Genomic DNA, 16,093 nt, shown 5'->3' on the forward strand with positions numbered 1-16,093 from the left:
TTTTGGGGGTCGAAGGGAGACTGTGTGTGTTGACAGACTTAAACCAGCACATGTTCTTCCGGACAGTGATGTAGTGCCGGCCCAGGCCCCTCGCCGTGGCCGACCTCCTGCGCTGGGGTTGACAGTCTCTGGTTTTCCCCCCAGGACTACCCCCGGACCACCAACGTTTGAGCCTCCTCCTGCCTTTCCTGCTCGCCTTCACCAGCCTCGTTCACAGGATGGACCTTCCTCTGCCTGTTCTCTCCCTCCCAGGTTCAGTCGTGCGGGTCGTTTGCTTAGACCCAGGGTCCTGGACTGAATGGAGACCTGACTGTGTGTTCAAGGGGGGGTATGTGTGGCGGACCACCAGGTGGCTCCACTCACACACAAGTTGAAGGGAAGTGTGGGGGTGGAGATTTTGGCGCTGACCATATGTGAAGTTCTGTCAGTTAATAAAGTTGTTGGAGTGAGACACTGAGACCTCTCCTGTCGTTGTTACATACCTCCACAGTGTGTACAAATAGGGTCTGGTGTGGAATAATGCAGTTTGTCCCACCTACTCACAGACTAATAGTAGAGGTCGACCTTTCCTTTCGCGTGTCTTTCCTATCAAACACGACCGGCTGCGAAGTTAAGCGTGACTAAAGCAGTCTACAGTTTAATGACTGAATCAGCAGAAGGCCTTGTGAAATCTGTGTTCTTAATGAAACCTGAAAGCCAACTAACAAAGTCTCAACAGACAGAAAAAAATGATGCATTCAGGTGCATCTTGCATACTTGTAAAATTAAACATTTTCAATTCCCCATTCCTTGAATTACTGTCAATGTTCCTGTCGTGACTTGATGACTACTGTTTTTAAGCCTTATGGCGAGAATAAGGCACGGCGGGACCACGGAGTATCATTTAGAGCCGTCTTTATTCACATCTCACCACAACACAACCCCCACACACCTGAGTCCCTGTGTTTTAACCCGGCGTGATTACGGATGCCATGCAGGTGCATCCGCCCTCCCTGCACGGCACCGCAGACCACGCCCCACCACAAGCCTCTAGTTTGGAATTTTGGTCATCACCGTCCTGTTTTTTGCTATCCAGTGTGACAAATCTGAATGGTGAATGAAATGAAAATTGTATAAAATGATACAAAAGTCACCACAAACTACTGTGAAAGTGTGTGAGGCTCACCCAACATTACGCAAATTACATTTATTGACTGTCAAGGAACCAAACTATTTTGGTAACTAAAATATAATTTGTAACTAATATGGCAATATTTTAACACCCGAAAATAGATGAACTGGGGACTGATCACAGAATAGAAATAGTAGTCAAAGGGCACAGAGAAGAAGAAGAACCTTAAGAGGCTGAAATTTAAAGCAGAGTATATCTGGAAAATATTACCAGCATTTTACTTCTTCCACATTTTTTCATGTTAAAGCTTTATACCAGAATTAATTAAATAAATTTTCTCCTCCAAATTCTACACATAATACCCCATAACGACAAAGTGAAAAAAAAATATTATTGGAAAAAACATATATAACATGTACATAAGTATTCACAGCCTAGATTCAATACTTAGTTGAAGCACCTTTGGAAGCAAATACATGCTGAAGTCTTTGACTATGATGCTACAAACTTGGAAACCCTATTGGGAAGTTTCTTCCATTTTTCTTTGAAGAACCTCTCAAACTCAGTCAGGATCAGGAGGTTTGGTGCGCAGACATGTTCAGATCTCTCTAGAGTAGGTTCAAGTCTGGGCTCTGGCTGGTTAACGGGCGATCGTGGCTCAAGAGTTGGGAGTTCGCCTTGTAATCGGAAGGTTGCCGGTTCGAGCCCCAGCTTGGACAGTCTCGGTTGTTGTGTCTTTGGGCAAGACACTTCACCCGTTGCCTACTGGTGGTGGTCAGAGGGCCCGGTGGCGCCAGTGTCCGGCAGCCTCGCCTCTGTCAGTGCGCCCCAGGGTGGCTGTGGCTACAATGTAGCTTGCCATCACCAGTGTGTGAATGGGTGGATGACTGGATATGTAAAGCGCTTTGGGGTCCTTAGGGACTAGTAAAGCGCTATATAAATACAGGCCATTTACCATTTAACTCGTGGACATTTACCCAATAGTCCTGAAGCCACTCATTTTGTTATCTTGGTAGTGTGCTTAGGGTCATTGTCCTGATGGAAGCTGAACTTTCGCCCTAGTTGAAAGTCTAGAGCGCACTGGAGCAGGACATCATCAAGGATATCTTTGTACATTTGTTGTACATCTTTCCCTTAACCTTGACTAGTCAGTGTCCCAGTTCCTGCTACTGACAAACATCTCCACACAATGCTTTAACGTAGAAATGGTATTGGACAGGTGATGAGTTGTGCCTGGTTTCTTCCAGACAAGATACTTGGCATTTAGGAAAAAGAGTTCAATCTTTGTTTCTTCAGACCAGAAAATGTTGTGTCTCATTGTCCGAGAGTCCTTCAGGTGCCTTTTGGCAATCTCCAGGCTGGCTGTTATCTGCCTTTTACTGAGGAGTGGCTTCCATCTAGCCACTCTACCACAAAGACACAAATATTGGTGGAGTGCTACATAAAATGTTTTCCTTTTGGAAGGATTGCCTCTCTCCACAGACTAATGCAGGAGTGCTTTCAGGTCCTCAGTCACCCCGCTGACTAAATACCTTCTACCCTGATTGCTCAGATTGGCTGGACGGCCAGCTCTTAAAAGAGTCCTCATGTATCGATATATCTATCTTTGGGCAATAAGCATCTATCAATGACTGTCTGTAGCCATAAATCTTTCTACTCTAGTTCTGTCAGGAAGTTTACTGCATTAAAAGTGAAAAATTACAATACAATGAAAGCTTATAATGTTAAAAAGTATATATAAAAATTTCCATCATCATTGCCACACCAGTGGGCCAACTGTGGCGGAAATATGAATAAGAGAAACAGACTGACCAATTTAGCGCAGGACATATTTTTCAGATTAAAAATAGCCCAAAGGCCCCCTCAGTCACTTACATGCAAACTAGAATCATTTCTCAAATTTATTTCACATACTGGAGGGCCAAAGTAAAAAAGAAAAATCACTATTTTATTGTAAGCAAAGAATATATCTGGTTAGTTGTGTAAAGTTCATTTCAAATTGCAGTTTGGCACACTTAAAGTTAGATGCTGAGTGCATTTCTGCTTTATGCTTCTACTTTTAAAATGCCCTTAAGGGCTGTTTTACTCAATGAAGTCAAGGGTAACAGAATAATAGAATGAAAGAAGCCAGCATACTTTTATTTGTCTACATATGACAGTTGGGGGGAAAAAAGAAGATGGACAGCAGCTTTTCACTCTGAGAATTCAAGAGCCTTTTACTGTTTTTCTCTTCTGAAATGACTCAAGATAGATGGCGAAAAGTACGAGTTGTAAGGGCACTGGAATGAGAAGTAAATCTTCCTTTACATCACTTATGTAGTCATTTTACCAAGAATTTCTCTTTTGTTAAAAAGTATTTGATCATACTTATTATTTAAAGTGTTAAATAAATCTTAAGGATTAAAAAAATGTCCTTTAAGTTGTTTTTTAAATAACCCTAAACCGTTAAGAATCTGTTATTGTTAATTTACACATGTGGTCTTCCTACCGTGACATCTCAAAATGTCTTCCTCGAATAAGGAATTATTTGTTTTAGTTAGAACAGCTGTGGCCTTACCTAAGCTTGCACTACTTGCAGTGCACTACCAACTGTCCAGATGCTGGTGCTTGTTGCAATCAAATTGAATGAATGCTGAAAGTTTCTAATGTTCAAAGGTTATCATATTGACTAAATATTTTGCTGAAGAGGAGGAGCTAATAATTTTTGAGCCGGTAGGGTCGGCTACCCCCCTGGCAGTCATGGTTTCTAGAAAAAAATGTGTATTCCTCAGCTGGTTGGTGACTGGCTGTTGGTTATTACTAGTTGAAGTTGGTTGCAAACAGGCGTATGGAGGTCACTGTCAGGTTGCTGTGGTTCCCCACAGTTTGCCTGGAAGATGACAACATATCTATAAACATCTCCTTACCACTTGGTAAGTAGTTGGCAAGTGCTTGCAGACAAGCTTGCATCGTCTATGCAACAACCAACCATGGCAACCTGCCAACACCTAAACCAATTACAAAGAGGTTTTTGGTGCAGCACCCTTTTTGTGACCAGTTTTACGTACTGTATCAGCAGCCAGGGAATTCCAGCAACCATTTACCAACTGATTGGGGAATGTTTTTTTCCGGAGCCAACTGTGATTGCCAGGGGGTCACTAACCCATTTTCTGGTCTGAGTGAGAGAGCCCTAACAGCACCAGATTTTTTTTTATGTATTTTTACTCAATGATGTTTTCTTTTGTGGCACTGTTTGTTAAATTGTCAAAATTTTTGTTTTCTATGTAGTCAGGGGACTGGCAGCGTGCTCATATTTGCAAAAATCACTCAACTATAATTTTAGTAGAGTGAAAATTTGTTGTGTTCTGTTTCAGACAATATAACCCTGTCAAAAATGTAGAAAACACAGAAAAACTATCGCTGAATAACATGATAGAGTTCAAAATAAACAAGGGTTACCTACAATGCCAGAGCCTGGAATATCCAGAATAGAAAGCAATTGTTGATCACAAAGTGATATGCAGTGAATAAAGGAAGGAGACTTGGACATAGAGCACAAAAAGAGACATTGAAGTTCACTTACATCTCCAGATAATATATAAGATGAACCACCAGCAGGTGATACCTGTGGCTGCAAAAAGACATCTGATCCTGTCTGTGGGAAAACAGGAATTGACTCTAACCTTAATGAAAAATGTTCTGATGACATTATGGGCTCTGTCACTCATTTTTGGGTAATACTAAGAGAATTACCATTATTAAAATATGTTAATTCAAAGACTCAGAAAGAAGGTATTGGCCATTGACTAATGACTTGTGATTAAGAGGTTGCAAGATAAACAGCACATCACAATCAGATCCACAGTTTGAAAATACAGAGGATGGTGAGGACAAAGATCACTCAGGCTGACGGGGTTTCACTAAGTCATAGGTGTAAAGTAGTGAAAAGGCAAGAATCCAACAGAAACTAAGACAAAAGGACACTTGACTTCCGTACACAAACTTTCTGAAACCAAACAAGTCGCCCTCTGCTGGTTATTAGGAAGAATGCAGGTTTAAAGAAGCTCCCCTTTGGCTTCACTTTTCAGACCCAGAGGCTATATTCATCTTTTATATACAGTCTAGAAATACTACTCGATATTCAGCTGGAAAACATAATGGCACTACTCTACAACAACTTAACACTGATACACAGCACAGCACTACTGCAGACAGTAAAAATGGTAAAGAAGAAAATAGAATTTGACAGCTCAGTAGCAGGCAGGCGTCTGTTATGAAATCCTCCCTGGGATTTGCAAAGAGAGGGGTAAAAGCAAGCTCTGAATGTCAAATGCTTATCTGATCCAATCACTGACGGGTTTCAGTTTTTGAAGAGCATATCCATGCTAATTAACGCAATAATCCCTGATCTGAAACACCGTCGAACACATGTCACAGACCATGTGTTTGACTCGTGTGCTCTTCACAGTTCAGCAGGGTGCTGATATACATGGAGGATTGATAAGCTTCCATCTGATTGTCCTTCTGGCTTCAAATTTATGGCCCACTCAGTGATTACTGAACTGTTAAGTAACTAATTTGCTCATTATGAACAGCATTATCATTGCTTATCATTCATTTATATTGGCTTCTGTAGGAAAAATCTGACTGACGGATTTTTTTGTGGCTGCTTTTTTATTCCATGACAGTCAGCGCACGTTGGTCTAAGACATGGATACTCATAAATAAATATATAAACCAGTCAGAATAGTATGACTCCAAGGACCGTAATGCTCCTTGGTCAGGAAGATGTCGATTCACTGCAGGGGTCTAAATTATGATAGCCATGATGTTGAATATTCTCCCCACTCGTTTCAGTGTAGATAACACTTACACACACCTCTCTGTTACTGCCAGTAATCTAAAACTAACCTAAAATCTAAAACCTTTTTCAGTCAATCACAGTGAAATGTTAGTCTCAGACTACCTCGCCAATCTGACCTTGTTTCCTTCCACAAGAAGCGGTTTGGAGACTCCTGACTCCTCTGCTGGACAGCCTTCTTCTGACTCTTCTTCTTTATTTACATTATCTGTAAGAAGTCCCTTAACAAGGGTAAATTAAGCATTTTTCACATCATCTGTGATCAAATTGCTTCTCCGTCTCTCTGCCAATACAGCTAAATGTCTGGATCCTCTGACAGTGTGGGCACTTTCAGCCTGCCTGATCGTGTTTGGGAAACAAATGTTCCAGTTTCCTCACAGTGTTTTAAAGTGAATTGCCTCACCTCCACAGAAACCTTGAGTCTTGCTATGATTTGATGCAGAGAAGGTCTGTCATTGCTTAGAATAACAATTGGACTTCTGACACTTGTGACGCGGTTCTATTTGGTGAATAAAACGTGAGGCACAGCAATGGCAGCACTTCTAACAAATGAGCAAAGGTTGCAAGTTTATTTCCTTGAACCAACTTTTGATGCATGTATCTGTGAACAGTTTAACAGGTCATGTAACTTAAAATTTTTGAGGTTTGTACAGAGCAGCTCACAGTTATTTAATAATGGAGACTTTGGCAATGTTCCTTCTTTGTGTTGCATCATACAACGCTTTGTTATTTCCAGATCTACTGTATAGGACATGCTACCCCAGTGTCCCCTACATCAGCGGTCCCCACCCTTTTTTGTGCCACAGACCAGTTTATGCCCGACAATATTTTCATGGACCGGCCTTTAAGGTGTCGCGGATAAATAAATGGTAAATGGCCTGTATTTATATAGCGCTTTACTAGTCCCTAAGGACCCCAAAGCGCTTTACATATCCAGTCATCCACCCATTCACACACACATTCACACACTGGTGATGGCAAGCTACATTGCAAATACAACAAAGTAAAACTAGTACCGGTACCGAAAAAAAGAAAATTTATTCATAACACACGGGAAAAGACCAAGGAAAATCAAGTTAACGATAAAAACGATAACAAAATAACGCTGAAAACCGATAAACCCCCTGAAAACCATACATTTCACACCTGAGCCTCAACTCTCGCGGCCTGGTACCAAACGACTCACGGTCATAATACAATTACATATTGTATTATGAAATGCAATGAAACATTGCAGTGTTTCATTGCACCTATGGTGCAATGAAACATGGGACCGGGGTTTGGGCAGCGGTCCCCAAACCCCGAGGCCCGGGGTTTGGGGACCGCTGCCCTACATACTCCAATGAGTTTGCACTTTTTAAATTTTTATCTTTGCACACAATTGAATCGAACTCTTCTCATCTCTTCTTTTATGTTCCTCTTATAATCAACGTCCCTTTTTTAGACTTTTAAATTATTGCTTTGCATGCAAAACAATTTCTTGTCAACAAATGTCGCAATTTTTCAGCAAAAAAATTATTTTGCAAAAGATGAATGGTGCATTTCACTGATCTTGTCCTCATCCACATTCCCTTTTTCAGCCTCACGTGACTTTCTCATAATTACTTTTCCCAACAGAGGTGAAAGCGGCTATTTGAATCATTAGACATGGACGCTCGGCTCTCCTCTCCTCCTATCTGATATAATCATATATCATCAATTGAGATCATCTCTAAAATGTAACCTTCAGCATGGAGGTGAATCCACTGTGGGAAAGTTTCTTAAAGTGAATAGGGACAAATGTCAGAAAAATCAATTATCATGATATAGTAACTAACCATGGTTGGTAATGTTGCAAAATATGGGTAGATTTCTTTTAGGTACTTTCTTTGTAGGTAAGTCAAATTGCTGCTTTTTCTATCCATTAAGCAGTTTAGCATTAGGACAGCTCTTTCAAAGGATAGATTCTATTTTCAAACTAGATTATGCACAAAACGTCTTTTAAAGGAAGCCAAAAGCACAGATCTATACAAAAAAATGGGCTTTAAAAGAAACATTGTCCATCAGAATGTGGCATCAGGATCTGCACTTGATAGATTGTTTGCAAGTTGTTCTTTGTTTTCTGTAGAGGACATATTGATGTGTGTGACTGCACAGTAAGCTTAGCATTAAGCATATATGACATAGACAGATACATAGATATGCATATGGTGGTTTTTGTATGTTTAGACTAAAGCTGCTACTATTATATATAATGCTACACATCATAATAATCTTAATCATCATTTCTTTTGTCAGTGTCTTTTGAGCTGCTCTCTTTTTTAAACATCACTTTTTTGTCTATTTTTCCTTTTTTTTTTTGAGAAAATGTCCTTGAGTTGAAAAAAAAAAACATTCTAATAATATTTCATCTTATTGCATCTTATTGCAAGAGAGATGCACTTCAGAAGAGAAAAAAAAGATGACTAAAGATGAAAATTTGCTCAAAATTGCTTTCTCTCTGGACACAAAGATCCACAGATAATACAACAGAGAGCGAGTAAAATGTGAGAATGGATGGATATATTAAAATGCCACAAAACTCTTAGTACTATCATACGAAAATTTGTCAATATTTATAAAAACAAAAATGACAGGAAAAAAAAATCACTCTGCTCTAGGGCTGTGAGGTCAGTACTTACCTGTGCATTTTGATGAAATATTTAATATGATTCATGCTTTAAGATATGTGTTTATGGAAACGATATGGCAGAGTTCCCATTGGCTGGTCAGTAATGTCTTGCCCTACCCACTGAGCTACACAGTACCAGAAGTTTTTGGCACTGACAGGCGAAATCAAGAGGATTATGTGCTCCGCCTGCCAACACAGTCTTTTGATCAGAGGCCAGGTAATATCAGACAATCTACATTAATCCTACCCCCCACCCCTCCCTTGGTTCCTGTTCTCATTCTGGCCGACCTCCTCTCTTACCAGGTTGTTATCAGATGGAGGGATAATTAAGCCTTGTGGGACTACAATAAGCCTTCCTCTTCTAAGTTGTCAAAAGTTAGAGGGAGGCAGACCAAACGCCTTTAAAACACAACCGAAATAAAAGAGCTAATCTGACAGAGACAACAAACGTATTATTGACGATGCCTGGTTTCCCTTTGACCCTTATCTTACTTCAGGATAAAAGTTCAGTCAGACTCGGGGCAGATTTTGTAATCAAAGCCTTCTAAACAAACCTGCAACGAGGAGAAATACGCACCAGCGTTTCTTACTGAAATATGAAAGAACTCCCAAAAATGAAGAATTAATTTTAGCAAAAGATGAATCAGTTTTATATCATTTTAATTATGATCGTTTAAGGTTTTGGACTGAAATCTATTTTCTTAGGCTGACAGTTTAATATATTATTAAGTGGTGCGGCACTGCCTTATTCCTTCTTGAAGTCACAAAAGGGTTAGAGTTTGCTCATGGCTAAATATCAGAGATGGGAATTTGGAGGGATACATTCACTTTTGGAGCCAGCCTCACATGACCATCAGAGTAACTGCAGTTTTTGGCACTTTTGCACCGAGTTATTTTTTTCATTTCCCAACCTAACTTCAACTCTAAATGGACTTTGGACTCCACACCTAATGATGTGCAGGGACATACAGGATAATACATATAGTACTGTGCAAAAATCATGAGACAACTCTCATTTCTTCATATTTTGCTTCCAAAAGTTCAGAAGATGATTTTATTTCTTGTCTGTTAAGATATTTAACACTAACCTATGAATTATTACAGAAAAACAAAGGCACACTGGCATGGTGGCCTCACAAGAAGGTCCTGAGTTCAATTCCAGCATCAGGCCGGGGTCTTTCTGTGCGGAGTCAGCATGTTCTCCCTGGGTACTCTGGCTTCCTCCCACAGTCCAAAGACATGCAGTTAGTGGGGATAGGTTAATTGGAAACACTTAATTAGGTTAACACTAAATTGCCCATAGGTGTGTTTGCTGAAGTGAATGAGAAGACAGTGAATGGTTGTCTCTGTCTATGTGTTAGCTCTGCGACAGACTAGCGACCTGTCCAGGGTGGACTAGTGATGTGGTGCGAACGAAACGGCTCTTAGAGCCGGCTCTTTGACGTGAACGACGCGAGCCGGCTCCTTATCGCGAGCCGTGGGGTTTTTTTTCTTCTTTCTCTCACCCTCTCTCTCGCACTTTTTTCCGCTTCACCCAGCATGCGAGCCTTGTGCTTTGCGCTGGGAAGAGGGGGGAGGGGCGGTAGTTACACTCAGTAGCACAGGAACAGAGCCAGAGGGAGAGAGAGAGAGAAAGAGAGCCAGGGACAACAACTAGTGATGTGCGATACCACTGATTTCCTTTCCGATCCGATACCAAGTAAAATTCAGGGTGGTATCGGCGATACTGATCCGATACCGATACTCTGTACAAAAACTTAATGTTTCATTGCATTTCATAATACAATATGTAATTGTATTATGTAATTGTAATAATAACATAACCATATTGCTTCATAATGATTAGAGGACATCAGACAACTTGTTTTTATTGCTTAATAATGCAGAATAATCATATAGAAATAAAAAAAAAAACTGACGTTGTGCGTCTGCGAGAGACGTCTGTCTCGCCCTAGCAGCACCCGTCCCTCTCCTCCTCTTCAGTTCACCTCAACATAAGCTTATCATATTCTGTAATGTGATTTACTCTGAGGTGTTTGACGAGGTCAGTGGTGTTGCCACAACACCTCACTGTCTTGCCACATATATCACAAACCGCGTCTTGGCTGTTTGTGGAGGTAAAACGCGTCCACACAGGACTCTGTTTGCGCTCAGCCATTGTTGTGAGTGCGCACACCAGGGGCTGCGACACATTTATACAGCCGTATTTCGCACATGACTATGAAAGGCGTAAGAGGAAGTAATTCCTTCCAAATTAGACGATCCGAATATAGTTTCTTTCCACTGCGTTCATTTTAATGGAAAAACTACAAATTTACCCTAGAGTACTAAAATATCGATATTATAATATGAGAATCGATTCTAGAACATAAATTGCTGGTATCGGAAGAATCGGTATTTCAGTATCGATCCGCACACCACTGTGTGATCTAGGTAGCTCTGTTTAGGAAGTTCAGTTAACGCTAGAAATGTGTTTTTGAATTTGTACGTGCTTTTTGGAGTTTGTACGTGCTTTGTCTCTAGGGGCCACCGTATATATTTATATATAAACATATATAAATAAAACCACTTTTTTTTTTACATTAGTAATTCATTTTGTGCATAATTTTATATTATTGTTAATAATAAATTAATTAAAGCAACAAAACAACCTGAAGAGCCTGTTTGGAGCCAAAAGAGCCAGCTCTTTTTAGTGAGCTGAGCCGAAAGACCCGGTTCTCTAAAAAGAGCCAGAAATCCCATCACTAGGGTGTACTCCGCCTCTCGCCCTAAGACAACTGGGATAGGCGCCAGCACCCCCCGCGACCCTGAAAAGGATAAGCGGAAGCGAATGGATGGATGGACAAAGGCACCAGGGGATGCACCGGCAAGGAACTAACAAGGGACTTGTTACTAGCAGCCAAAAACATGTTCATATTTCTTTAGCTCAATCTTTGAAAATTGTCAAGGATAACACAGTGTGACATAAAATAATATTTTTGCATCAACAAAACTAGATATGTCTATCATTGTGTGCACTGTGTAAAAATAATAGGGAAACTGGACAATCTGAGTACAAAGAAGCAGTGGGAAGCCTAAGAAAAATTACAGCAAATGAAAATTATCCAAATGTCATGTCCTTCAGAAACAGCAAAAATACAGAAGCGTCCAGTTCTACCCCTCAGCCTCCCAGCAGATGCACTTGTGGTATGAATTTAAAAATCCGACGTCGCATTGTTCTCAAGTTATCACGTGCATACTTGGATAGGAAAAGCACACACTACGACATTATCAGTTACAGATCAGCTTCCCAGAGCTGGATCTCAACGTTACTGAAGCAGTGTGGGATCTTCTCAGCAGAGAACAGAACAAAACACAGCTTTTAAAGAGCTTTGGAATGTCCTCCAAGAAGCCCGGAGAACTATTCGTCAGGACTACTTAATGATATCACAGAAAAGCTTGCCTGAGAGAGTTCAGACTGTGTTGAAGAAGAAAGGTGTTCAGAACACATCGACCTTCAAGCTTGTTAGAACTGTACAAAATGCTTCCACATGCTTCAGTAAATAACTGCACATATTTCCCATTTTTATATAAAAATAAGGAAATTCGTGCAAGACTCACAAAATATATAGTTTCTGTATTTAAAAAAACCCCAGAAGACTGTAACATACTGGGTAGTGTAGACCTGTGAAATTTTAATTTAAGTGTATTCTTCCAAGAGAAGCATTTTTGGCAGGAGGATATGTATTTATGGTAATGAAGGAAGATATCTCTTAATGACATGTGGATGAGTTTTTAATAGTTTCGGGACAACAGTGAAGTTCCATGCAGTTCCACATAAATATGATGTATCAAGCTTTGGTTACAGACAGAAGCTGTGTTAGCAGTCAGTTCTTGGTTGGTTACTGTCTTAATCTGAGAATAGTCAGGAAAGCTATACCAGCTTTACCCTTAAATAATTAATAATTGGTCTGTTCCACTTCAATATGTGGATAGTTTGATGAACTATTACTTACAGACTTTATGGTCTATGGTTCTCCAATTAAATGTTTTCAGGATGCCTGTCCTTGCAAACATGCATGCTGCATGTTAATAAAAGTATTTTTTAATTCATCCCTGTGTCCCATTTTATTGATTTTTTTTATCAGGAATCGCTTAGCACCGATCAACACTTAAGCTGAAAGAAAACTAAAACAAGGACTGAATGTGACCATTAATCAATCATCCACATGGTTTAGTATATTAGAAGCTACAGCAAAGCAACCTGTGGAGAATATCAAACGTCATCGTACACGTGAATTGACCCAGAGTAATACAGTTAATGCTGTAAGTTATTTGCCAAAGTACTACGTAATTCAGCAAATAAATACATTTACAATTTAATGTCTACTTCAGAAGAACTCTGGACCATAGTGTTGGTGTCGACAATATCATAACCTTCTCTCAATCTGAAAGAGTCAGCAACAGAGAATTAATAGTATTTACTGATACCTGACATGTCTGAAACCTTCCTTGGCAAACAAAAGGTTGCTGTTTGATTCTAGCTGGAGACACAAATACTCATTGTGGTTGCATCAGGAAGGGTATCTGGTGTAAAAGTGCTAAATCAAACATGCAGAGCTACCTGTTGTAGCAACCCTTTGTGACGAGGGAGGAGTCAAAAGCAGCTTAACTGAAACCCAACCAAAAAAAAAAAATAGTTTGGGGGAAAATAAAGCTTCAAAGCTTACAGCGGGTTATCTGTTCTTCAATCTCAAGTTTTTATACTAAGCTAAGCTGATTGCAGCTTCATCTTTATTGTCAATCATTTCGTCCAACTCTCAGCATGAAAGGAAAAGAGTTTTATTTAGATATACAAGTTAGATTATAAGTGCATCATAAATCTCCTACATGCTTTCCTTCCAGGAAAGGCAAAGATTAAGGTCACACCCTGAAGCAATTGCATACACCTGATCAGCACCAACAATCTTTATGCATGTTAAAGTCTCCCTTTTACTGGACACAAACATTTGTGGGTGTTTATCATATAGGGTAGTAGTTTTGGTTGGTGTTGCTGAGAAATAGAGCTTGGAAGTTGAACACATGCTATTTAGATTCAGACGCATCAATTTCGATGAACCTTTAACCCACATTTACGTAACTCTGAGGTATAAACCAGTAGAGCCTGTTTAACTGTTAAATTTGCAGTCATTTAGAGAAAATGGGACTATTATTTCATCTGCAGTTATATTTGGTATAGCTCTGTTCTAGGAATTCCCTGTCATTCTGCAAGCTTTACCTGGAAAGTCTAAAAAGGAGGGAGAGCAGGGGCAAAGAACAGAGCAGCCTTCACAGTCAACTGGAAATGGCACTGATCAAGTCTGAAATAACATGAAATAGAGGTGCTGTGGTAAAGCTGGGTTGCAAAGTGGCTTGCAAGAGCAGCATCAACCATATGTATCTTTTTTAGTTATTATAATAAAGAAAGTCTTTGTCATTGGCAAAATTTTAAGTGGAGGCAACGACAGGCAACTGACAAATTGGCAAAAGATCAAAACCAAGGACACGTCCTCTGTTTATATTTTTTCATATAACTAAAATGTTTTTTTACACCTAGTTTTGCTTTTAGTTACATTAACCAGAAAAACTGTCATAACCTGAAAGAACTAAATGCTCTTCTTCAATGCTTCAAAATACAAATAAAATGATATTAACAGAAAAATGTTCTCACAGGATCTGAGTTCTCAACACATCTCCTTTTGCCTCAGGTAGGTCAGAACTGATAAGCATTCAAGGGTTTGTAAAAATCAAAGTGTTATTCTGCTTGTTTTCTTTAGACTTCTGACTCACAGCCCAATTCCAGAACAAACAGTATTCACAGATTTTGCATACAATTACAGCTGCGAATTATCACATTCGAAGAAATGATGACACAGAATGATTAGCAGTGCCTGTGCTGTTCTGATGACAAGAGTCACATTTGTGGCAACAATTAAAATGTGTGATTACAACAAACTTGACAACATTGTGGAAAAAAATCATTCACATACTGAACCCTGAAGCACCATTAAAAAGAAACTACAAGAGTTAGAATACAAAACCAGTACCTGCCTGCTGATGTGGTCAGGTTGTGTGCTGCTTGTCCCCTGTGTTCGCTCTCTGGGCTGGCATGGGGCAGATTTAATCACAACAATAAGACAGCCTGAAAGAAAAAAGAAACAGAGCAGAAAAGAAACAAATATAAGGTGACACATTTTATTTTTATCATTTAAAAGACTATAATGCTCTTTCACCCACGCACACTCCAATGAAGTGTCTGTCCATTAGAGACTAAGGACTGCATGTTCAGTCAGACTTGAGCATTAGACTTTCACAAACAGCATTTTCTCTGATGAACAGGTTTTTTTCCCAAAACATTGCGTATGTGTTCAGACAGAACACTCTCATTATTGAGCATCTCTGTAACAGCAGGCGTTTTAGGTACACCTGTTCAACCGCTCATATCTAATCAGCCAATTGCAGCAATTCAATGCATTTAGGCATGTTGACATGATCAAGACATCTTACTGAAGTTCAAACCAAGAATTAGAATGTGGAAGAAAGGAGATTTAAGTGACTTTGAATGGAGCATGACTGTTGGTACCAGACGGGTTGGTCTGAGTATTTTAAACACTGCTTATCTGCTGGTATTTCCCACACAATGTGAGAAAAAATATCCACTGGCTGGCACCAGCTGAAAATCCCTTGTTATTGTCAGAGGTCAAAAAAGCTTGGCCAGAATGCTTCGAAGGCAAGAGTAATTCAAATAACCACTTGTTGCAACCAAGGAATGCAGAAGAGCTCTGAATGTAAACCTTGAACCTTGAAGTCAAACCTTGAAGCTGATAGGCTACAGCAGCCGAAAACCACACCAGGTGCCACCCCTGTTAGCTAACATCAGGGAACTGCAGCTAAAATTCAGACAGGCACAACAATGCCTGGGTATTGTTGCTGGCCATGTCCATCTCTTTTTTGACTACAGTGTACCATCTTCTGAAGGCTGTCAACACAGCTTGTCATAACACTCAAATTATCCTCTTGAACAGTGGTCCCCAACCCCCGGGCCTCGGACCGGTAGCGGTCCGTGAGTCGTTTGGTACCAGGCCGCGAGAGTTGAGGCTCAGGTGTGAAATGTATGGTTTTCAGGGTTTTTATTGGTTTTCAGCGTTATTTTGTTATCATTTTTATCGTTAACTCGGTTTTCCTCGGTCTTTTCATGTGTGTTATGAATAAATCTTCTTTTTTTCGGTACCGGTACTAGTTTTATTTTGTTGTATTTATCCGCGACAGCTTAAAGGCCGGTCCGTGAAAATATTGTCAGGCATAAACCGGTCCGTGGCGCAGAAAAGGTTGGGGACCGCTGCTCTTGAACATGACATTTTGTTCTTTCTACTCAGATTATCTTTGCAGTAACCAGAACTCAGTTCAATAGAGCGCCTATGGGATGTGATGTATGTATGGCTCTTATCATGGATGTATAGCCAACAAATCTGCA

At 40.0% G+C, this 16,093-nt stretch overlaps 1 protein-coding gene across 1 annotated transcript in view; it reads right to left on the bottom strand.

Annotated features, from left to right (window-relative positions):
- Positions 1 to 16,093, bottom strand: part of LOC101472188 (alpha-1,3-mannosyl-glycoprotein 4-beta-N-acetylglucosaminyltransferase C) — an 88,425-nt gene that overhangs the window by 58,571 nt on the left and 13,761 nt on the right. Inside the window, exon 2 of the mRNA XM_004564467.3 lies at positions 14,667 to 14,761. The gene's annotated coding sequence lies outside the window, so the exon portion shown is untranslated. The remainder of the gene's footprint in view (positions 1 to 14,666; positions 14,762 to 16,093) is intronic.

Source organism: Maylandia zebra, linkage group LG7 (assembly GCF_041146795.1).
Source record: "Maylandia zebra isolate NMK-2024a linkage group LG7, Mzebra_GT3a, whole genome shotgun sequence".
Classification (NCBI taxonomy): domain Eukaryota; kingdom Metazoa; phylum Chordata; class Actinopteri; order Cichliformes; family Cichlidae; genus Maylandia; species Maylandia zebra.